Source organism: Eulemur rufifrons, chromosome 1 (assembly GCF_041146395.1).
Source record: "Eulemur rufifrons isolate Redbay chromosome 1, OSU_ERuf_1, whole genome shotgun sequence".
NCBI classification, from domain to species: domain Eukaryota; kingdom Metazoa; phylum Chordata; class Mammalia; order Primates; family Lemuridae; genus Eulemur; species Eulemur rufifrons.
Window position 1 is genome coordinate 74,371,196 of NC_090983.1, and position 10,334 is coordinate 74,381,529.

Sequence of the window (10,334 nt, forward strand, 5' to 3'; positions counted from 1 at the left end):
TGGGGTGTGGCTCTTGCTCAGGCTGGTCTCGAACTCCTGAGCTCAAACGATCTGCCCGCCTTGGCCTCCCAGAGTGCTAGGATTACAGGTGTGAGCCACCATGCCCGGCCCAAAATCACTCTTATATAAAACCCTGGAACTTGGAAAATTCCTCTGTCTTTGCTTTTAACCTCTGATTCTTCCCTTTGTCCCTGCTGTGCTGTTGTGATGAGCAGGTTGGCTGATAGGTGGTCATACAGACTTCTCCCTGCCAACTCTGCATATATTAGCCACCAAAAGCTGTGCCTTTGTTTAGGATATTGCTTTTTAAAGTATGCTTGGAAAGATTTTCTGGGAGGGTAATCTTATTCTTCAGAAACTGAAAGACCTTTGACTACAACAATGGATGGAATAAATCAAATTGCTTGTTTGATTTACGAATGAATGCTTTTTGCAATGATTTGGTGGATTTGCTAAAAATTAGAAGGTTACATTTATTAAAAACCATTAGCAACTCCAATTATTTTGCTGACTACCTGCAATCATTATTGCACTTTCCAAGACCAACTAAGAATACAGAAAACATCTTCAAAATTTTATTTTTTGAATAGTTCTACAAGTAAAGATATTATATACAATAATGTATAGTATATATAAGGTATATAATGAGATACTATGATATAATGACACATGTATGTTTCAGTGTGGTATATCCTTTTTACTTTTCATTTTTAGTTTTAAAAGAACAAGATGAAAACAACCCTGCTTTGAAAATAAAACAGAATTGATTTAATATCTGGATAGCAAAATAATCCAATCTAAGTTATACATCTAATATGAAATTAAGTGGACTTGATAAAAATTTAAGCCTTTTTATTAGCGACAGATATTACAAACAAGAAACATAGAGAAAATATTGCCCTGGCCTGTACTGTACCTTAGCTTCAAAGGTTAAAAGGCTATCTGATATGGGAGGGAAAGTCTTAATTCTGGACTGTGCCAAAAGACAAAATTTAGTATTAGTAGAAGGTATGGCCTGGATGCAGTGATCAACTTGGAACAATACAGTACTTCTTAACACTATCAGCAAATCTCAAGTCCAAGTAAAATCACTAGTATTTCCCCACCTCCAATTTATTCTTCACGCTATTGAATTTTTTTTTTCAAAATACAAATCTGAGCATAACATCTGCTGGTTATAAAGCCTCAAAACTTTACATTGTACTTGAACTTAAAATAAAAATAGAAATGTCTTCACATGGTCTTATAGAGCTAGTACTATCCAGTTATTTAATTCCTCTAACAACTTCAGATCGATTGACATACTTCACCAGTTCACTTTATCTTCGAGACAGTCATCCTTCAGTTCCTGGTACTCTATGTTCCTTCCAGCTACACAAACTTCTGCTATACTTTCTGCCTAGAATGCTCTTTCCTTCCCTCTTGACTCAGTTAACCCATACTGGCAATGAGCTATGAAAGAGTATGATTTATTGCTATATAGGCCTATGAATGAAAGGCTATGTTACCAGCAATAGAAACCAATTCATAATTTCAGCAGAAAATGAATTTATTAAAGGATAGGAAGCACCTCACAGAATTTTCCAGGAGGCTACAGAATGAGCGTTGGGGGCTACTCGACCAGGATGGAGCCTCCAGCGTGCAATGCTACTGTCTGGAAGCTGCAGGATGGATGCTGCCACTCAGAATAATTTTCTGTTATATTTGGAAACTGGGGGTAGCTGCTGCTGCTACTTCAGAAATGAAGACTCCAGAAATGGAGTCTATGCTTTCTGTTTTTTCATGTCTCTAATTTTTGCTTTAAAGTGCATAGTGGGTATGCCTGATTGTCAGAATCTTGTTTATGGACTCATGCTCAATGTGTAAGGGAGGCTGGGAAAGTAAGTAATTGTCATTTTAAGCCTCTAAAGTAGGAAATATCTCTGACTCAGAAGGTAGGCTACTCCCTAAGCACAGAAAGAGGGCTCTACTACTAATTAGCCAAGGATAACAATAACTATTCATCAGATTAGGAATAATAGACTTCAGAAAAACTTTTCAAAGAGGGTAATACTTTAGTTGAGTCTAATTTTGTTTGTTTCTTTCTTTCTTTCTTTCAGTTTTGTTAAGCAAGATTTTGTCAGGCAGACTGAAAACAAGTGCTAGCAAGGACACTGCAGGGAGAGAAAAGAGAACAGCAATCGTTCTTAAGTAGCTTTAGAATCAACTGAAGAGCTTTTTAAAAAATATCCTCAAATGTAAGGTGACTGATTCGATAGGTATAGACTGGGTCCCTGACATCCCCGGGGCTATTCTGTGACAATCACATGGTCAAGCATCTGTGAAAGCAAAAGCATGGACATGTGAAATAAATGGTATGTTTGGAGAAAGCAGTAAGTTGTTGGCTCAGTGTAAGTGGAACACAGGGAGAAAATCAGAGATGAAGCAAGAGAGCAAACTGTGGGTAACTAGGAAAGGTTATGAATGACTTCTTGAAGAGTTTGAAGTTTATTCTGCAGCCCCCCCATTTTTGAAAATGGAAATAATATAGCATAGAAGCCTATTAATCCTGCATGTAGGTAATGTAAAATATAACACTTCAGTAAACACAACAGGAAATGACTGGATATCAGTTTTTAAACAAAAAGGAAATATCCCCAAGTAAATGGAATAAAATGAGTCTTTTATATATCTTGTACACAGGTGCCTGAAGGCTTAATCAAGCAATAGATTCGTAAGGTCTGTGTCTCCTTTTTTCTTAGGTAAATTAGAATGGAGGATTAGTAGTCAGTGGATATTGGGTGGGGAGACGTGAGGATTGCAGGAGCAATGTAGAACTTTTAAAGTTCTAAAGAACTTTCGACCAAGCTCTTTAAAGAACATTCTTTAAATAGAGGACAGAGCAAAGATCACCTTTTGCCAGGGAAGTTCTAGGAAGAAACTGTCTGCTAGAGAAGAAATGTGGGCCTGGCTTGGCTTGGTATAGCCTGGCTTAACAGGGAACATCTTCTCTCAGAAAAGGGGAAAGTTTCCTCATCCTTGCTTTGTCACATTGGGTTTGGAGGCAGTAGCATGACTACAACCAAGATTGGCCGTGGCCCAGAATTGCTTATTCCTTTTCCTTGCATATGACCTATAAAATGTCACATATATAAACAGGTGGACTTCAGTTAGGTTATGCCTATTCATAAATGCTGGCTCTAAGTCTACACATTTATTACTGATATACGAGGATGCTGTAATTCATTATCATGTAGTATACAAAGTGGTTTATGGCAGGATGATGCTGATTTCTAGAGCCATAACCAATATATTGATAAATTGTAAATCTTACAGTAATAAAATTCCTTTTGAGAAGAATAGAGAGGTTGATGGGATACTGTTCAAAAGTTAATAGCCCAGATCCACTTCTGCAATGGATGAGGAATGAGGACCTCCCTAGTGAATCAACAACCATAACTGGCAAAAAATTATAAAAACATAATCATTTAAAATTTCTGGAAGTTGCCTTAAAGGCACATAGTAAGTGAGGAAACATTTATGTAAGACAATTTACTAACTCTTGGAAAGAACAGTGAGAGTCAGTGGCACTTGAGTCAAAATTCCCTCCCTCCCTTATCCCCACTCACCAGCTCAGCAAGACAGAGGCTGCACTCCAGGTAGGTGTGGCCAAGAAGAATACACGGCTCCCTCTCTCCCCAGTTACCAGCCAATGGCAATGATATCTTCCAGAGAAAGGTAAGCCATCAATACTTCTCATGACCCCACCTACGTTGCTGAAGTTAAATTCCAAACAAGTATAGGTGAGAGGGTAGGGGCTCCCTTCGTACAGCAAGCCCTTACCTGTAGAGCAAAAGTTCTACTCCAGGCAAGGCAGACTTAGAACATGAGCTGAAATCATCTTTGCCACAGCTCACTCGTAGAGGCAGAGGTTCCATGCTGGGAGAAGCAAGTCAAGAAGATTAGAGGCTACTGCCTTGCACATTGCCCTATTCATAAAACAGGGGTGGCAATACCAGAAAAGTGAGCCACTATTCCTGACCTTAGCTTCAGGGCAGTGGATTAAAGATTTTGCCCAGAGAACGAAGAAGGCCTTAAAAATAGAGAGCTCCAAAGCTCTCCCCAAAAGAAATGACTTTATTTAGAACAGAATGTAAGAAAGTTCAAATCTAATGGTACTCCTAAAACAATGGAGATTTTGTTGGTAAGCAAGGAAGAAGAGGCTAACATCTCTATGAGAGAAGTAAGCTAGGTGGTATGCCACTTCAGTGAACAATATGAAATGACTGGATAATAGCTATTAAATGAAATAGAAAAAAACTACCATAAACATGGAGGTATTCACCAGAGAGGATCAAGAAAAGAGACAGCTAAGATGAGTCCTCTTGGGGTCAGAATAAACTTCAGAGAAGGGCTCAAAAATTACTTCCACAAAGGAGCAAGAATTTAATTGGAGCAGACTATAGAGCATGTGTGCCTTGGAGCATTATCCAAAACAATATAACATTCCACCAGCAATTAGTGGAGCTTAACAGATGGGTATGATACTGATAGGGGCAAACAGCATAACAGATATCAGGGAAAGAAATAGTCAAAGAGAGCTCTGTCATAACTATTGTCATCCCAGGTTGACTATATGCATGGGAAAGGCTGTGCCCCAGGAAGAGTAACACTGGAAGCTTCACATAGTTGATAAAATAGACTTCATTAAAACAGTCCAGCCAAGTCACTAAACAAATAAACAAGCAAAAAACAAGTGCTGAGGGAGAGGACCAGTATCCAGAATTGCCATAATATGCTATCTAGAAAGTCCAGTTTTCAACAAAACATTTTAAGACATGCAAAGAAACAAGAAAGTATGACCCTACAGAGGAAGAAAGAAGTAAACACAAACTGCCTGTGAGAGGGCCCAGATGTCAGACTTAACAGACAAAGAATTTAAAGAAGCCACTATAAATATATTATATTCAAAGAACTAAAGGAAATCATGCTTAAAGAGCTAAAGGAAAGTATGATTATAATTTTTCAACAGATATAGAATATTAATAGAGAAAGAATCTTTGGGGTTTTCTAGATATAATATCATATCATCAGCAAAGAGTGATAGTTTGTCTGCCCCCATTTGGATGTCCTTGATTTTCTTTTCTTGTCTGATTGCTTGGGGTAGGACTTCCAGCATTACATTGAGTAGATGCGGCGATAGAGGGCAACCTTGTCTGGTTCCAGTTCTAAGTGGGAATATGTTCAATTTTTCCCCATTCAGTGTGATGTTGGCTGTGGGTTTGTCATATATGCCTTTATCATTTTTTGGTAAGTCTCATCTATGCCTATTTTGTTAAGCGTTCTTATCATAAAGTGGTAATGATTTCTGTCGAATGCTTTTTCTGCATCTATTGAGAGGATTTTTGTTTCTACTTCTATTTATGTGGTGAATTGCATTTATAGATTTTCATATGCTGAACCATCACTGCATCTCTGGGATGAAGCCACTTAGTCATGAAGGATTATTATTTTGATAAGCACCTGAATTCAGTTTGGTAGGATTTTGTCGAGAATTTTTGCATCTATACTCATAAGGGATATTGGTCTGTAGTTTTTTTTTTTTTTTGTTGTTGTTGTTGTTGCTTTCTTTCCTGGTTTTGGTATCAGGGTGATGTTGGCTTCATAAAATGTGTTGGGGAGGATTCCTTTGTTCTCGATGTTATGGAATAATTTCGCAGGATAGGCACCAGTTCTTCTTTGTAGGTCTGGTAAAATTCAGGTGTGAAACCATCTGGTCAGGGACTTTTATTTTGAGGAAGGTTTTTTATTGCTGCTTCAATTTCGGTACTTGATATTGGTCTGTTCAGGAATTCTATTTCTTCCTGATTGAGCCTGGGGAGGCTGTGTATGTCTAAGAATTTGTCCATTGCCTCCACATTTTCAAGTTTATATGCATAGAGGTTTTTACAGTATTGATAGATGATATTTTGTACTTCCATCTATTCTGCTTCTCATTAATCTAGCAAGAGGTGTGTCAATTTTGTTTATTTTTTCAAAGAACCAACTTTTTGTTTTATTAATCTTCCATGTAGTTGTTTTTTTTTTTATCATCAATTTCATTTAGTTCTGCTCTGATCTTTGTTATTTCTTTTCTTCTGCTGGGTTTGGGGTCAGTTTGCTCATGTTTTTCCAGTTCTTGGAGACAATTCATGAGATTGTTTATTTGTGATCTTTCTGCCTTTTGGATGTAGGCGTTTATGGATATACATTTTTCTTTCAGGACTGTTTTAGCTGTGTCCAACAGATTTTGATAACTTGTGTCTCCTTTATCATTTAGTTCAAAGAATCTTTTGATTTCCATCTTAATTTCCTCCTTAACTCAATAATCATTCAGTAGAAGGTTGTTTAGTTTCCATGACTTTGTGTAGAGATGAGAGTTACTGTTGGAATTGATTTCTAATTTTATTCCACTGTGGTCTGAGAAGATGCATAGTATAATTTTTATTTTATTAAATTTGCTGACACATGCTTTGTGGCCTAGGATATGGTCAATCTTAGAGGATGTCCCATGAGCTGGTGAGAAAAATATATATTCAATGGTTTTTGGGAAATGTTCTGTAAATATCAGTCAGGCCCATTTGTTCTAGAGTTCTGTTTAAGTCCATTGTTTCTTTTCTGTTTTGAGGATCTGTCCTGTTCTGTCAGAGGGGTGTTCAAGTCCCTGGCTATTATGGTGCTGCTGTTTATCCTTTTATTTAGATCAAGTAGGATCTGCTTTACGAATCAGGGTCCACCTTAGTTAGGTGCATAAATATTTAGAATTATTATGTCTTCTTGTTGAATTGTGCCTTTCACCAATATATGGTCACCATCTTTGTCTTTCATTACTTTTGATTTGAAGACTAAGCTATTTGAAATCAGAACTGCTCCATCAGCTTTCTTTTGGCTTCTGTTTGCATGAAATATTGTTTTCCATCCCTTCACCTTGAGTCTGAATGCATTCCTGTGGATTAGATGTGTTTCCTGAAGACAGTAGATACTTGGCTTGTATATATTTATCCATTTGGCCAGCATATGTCTCTTTAATTCAGCAAAGTCTCAAGTTACAAAATCAATGTACAGAAATCAGTAGCATTCCTATACGTCAACAACAGTCAAACTGAGAACCAAATCAAAGACTCAATACCCTTCACAATAACAACAAAGAAAATAAAATACCTAGGAATATATTTAACTAAGGAGGTAAAAGAATTCTACAGGGAGAACTACGAAACACTGAGAAAGGAAATATCAAAGGATGTAAACAAGTGGAAATCCATACCATGCTCATGGGTTGGCAGAATCAAGATTGTTAAAACGTCTGTACTACCCAAAGTGATCTATAGATTCAATGCAATCACTATTAAAATACCAACATTGTTTTTTGTAGATCTAGAATAAATAATTCTACGCTTGGTATGGAACCAGAGAAACACCGTATAGCAAAAGCAATCTTAAGCAAAAAGAACAAACTGGGAGGCATCAATTTACCAGACTTCAAGCTATACTACAAGGCTATAGTAACTAAAACAGCATGGTATTAGCACAAGAACAGAGACATAGACCAATGGAACAGAACCCAGATATAAAGCCATCCTCATATAACCATCTGATCTTTGACAAAGCAGACAAAAACATACACTGGGGAAAAGAATCCTTATTTAATAAATGGTGTTGGGAAAATTGGATAGCCCCACGTAGAAGACTGAAACAGGATCTGCATCTTTTACATCTCACAAAAATAAACTCATAGTGGATAACAGACTTAAACCTAAGGCACGAAGCTATTAAGAATTCTAGAAGAAAATGTTGGAAGAACTCTTACAGACAGTGGCCTAGGCAAAGAATTTATGAAGAAGACTCTAAGGGCAATCACAGCAACAACAAAAATAAATAAATGGGACCTGATCAAATTAAAAAGGTTCTGCACAGCCAAAGAAACTATCACAAGAGCAAACAACCTACAGAATGGGAGAAATATTCACATGCTACACATCTGCTAAAGGGCTAAGAACTAGAATCTATACAGAACTCAGGCAAATTAGCAAGAAAAAAATCATACAACCCTATCAAAATGTAGGCAAAGACATGAACAGAAATTTTTCAAAAAAAGATAGCCTAATGGCCAACAAACATATGAAAAAATGCTCAACGTCTCTAATCATCAGGGAAATGCAATTCAAAACCACAATGAGATATCACTTATCTCCAGTGAGGATGGCCTTAATCAAAAATTCCCAAAACAATAAATGTTGGCGTGGATGCAGAGAGATAGAAACACTCATACACTGCTGGTGGGACTGCAAACTAGTACAACCTCTGTGGCAAGTAATGTGGAGATACCTCAAAGAGCTACAAGCAGAACTACCAGTTGATCCAGCAATCCCATTACTGTGCATCTAGCCAAAGGAAATAAAGACATTTTATAAAAAAGACATCTGTAGTAGAATGTTTATTGCAGCACATTTCACAATTGCAAAGATGTAGAAACAACCCAAGTGCCCATCAATACATGAGTGGATTAATAAAATGTGGTATATATATACCAAGGAGTTCTACTCAGCTACCAAAAACAATGGTGATCTAGCATCTGTTGCATTATCCTGGCTGGAAGATCCTGCAACCATCTGTTGCATTATTATGAGCTGGAGCCCATTCTACTAAGTGAAGTATCACAAGAATAGAAAACAAGCACCACATGTACTCATAATCACATTTGTATTAACTGATCAATACTTTTGTGCACATATAGTAGTAATATCCTTCAGGTGTTGGGCAGGGGGTAGGGGGGATGAGGGGATGTGTGTATTCACACGTAATGGGTGCGGTGTGCACTGTCTGGGGGATGGACATGCTTGAAGCTCTGACTTGGGTAGGGCAAAGGCAATATATATAACCTAAACATTTGTACCCCCGTACTACACTAAAATAAAAAAATAGAATATTAATAGAGATACAAATTATAATAAAAACAACCAGGAGAGTAGTGGCCCAGCAGGTCTCCCTGTGTGCCTGTGGGCTGCAGTACAAGTGGGCAGCCTGGCTCCCCTCCTGGCCCACCTCCATCTGTACCATGGACATGAATACTTCAGCATTAGAGAAAGAGATTGGTGCAGAACAGTTTCCAGTCAATGAGCTATTTTGGATTAGTCAATTTTGGGAATACCTGGTACTGCAATTCAGTTCTTCAAGCACTTTATTTTTGTTGTCCATATTGGGAAAAAGTTCTTTCATACAAGATTCAACTTAGGAAGAAGAAAAATCTTCCTGTGTGCTCAGCCGATCTCTTCCACAGTATAGCCACTCAGAATAAATAGGTTGGAGTAAGTCCTAAGAAGTTCGTAACAAGACTGCAGAAAGAAAAGAGGTTTTTGACAACTACACACAACAAGTTATTCATGTACTAAATAAATTTGCTGTTATTTTACAAGATGAGAGAAAGCAGGGAAAACAAAATGGTCACCTACCTAATGGTAATCACAATAACCATTATTGTTATTGATAAAATAACAACAGTACAGCATCCCCAATGTGGGGTTCTTGAAATTTTTCAGGAAACATTAACTAATGAAACCAGATGTTTTACTTGTGAAACTGTAAGTAAAGATGATGATTTTTCAGACCTTTCTGTTGATGTGGAACAAAATACATCAATTACTCACTGCTTAATGGGTTTCAGCAATACAGAAAACTCTATGCAGTTTATACAAATATTACTGTGAAGAGTGTTGCAGCAAACAAGCAGCACACAAATGGCTGAAAGTTAAAAAACTGCCCATGATTGTAGCTCTACTCCTGTATAGATTTAAATATAGAAATCAACTTCATCAATATACAAAACTTTCTTACCAGGTAGTTTTTCCTTTAGAATTTCACCTATGTAACACTTTAGGTGATGCAAACAATCCAGACAGAATGTATTAATCTTTTGTAGTGTTTTTCACGTGGAAGTGGTCCCAGTTGAGGCAATAATTAAGAATAATGACTTTTGCTTGTTTCCTAACGACATTGTAGAAAAAAATAAATGTGGAAGCTATTGAAGAATTCTACATATTGACATCAGACATTTCAAAGAACTGAGTCTGGTTACATCTTTTTCTACCAGTCTTGAGACTGAAGAGGAACCCTGATGAAGAGACACTTTCTGCCTTATGTATTCTCTGGTTATTTCGAAAAAAATCAAATACTAATTTTTCAAGAAAAGAGAAACGCAGGAAGTTCAAGGGGCAGTAGTGCACTTTGCAAACAATAAAGCAAAGACTATGGCTTAAAAAAACAAACAGAAATTTCGTACTGAAAAATACAATGAAATAAAGAATTCACTACAGGGGCTC

The 10,334-nt window shown here is 37.1% G+C and overlaps 1 pseudogene; it reads left to right on the top strand.

Annotated features, from left to right (window-relative positions):
- Positions 1–9,067: 9,067 nt before the first annotated feature.
- LOC138386484 (ubiquitin carboxyl-terminal hydrolase 12 pseudogene) lies at positions 9,068–10,111 on the top strand (annotated as a pseudogene).
- Positions 10,112–10,334: the final 223 nt, after the last annotated feature.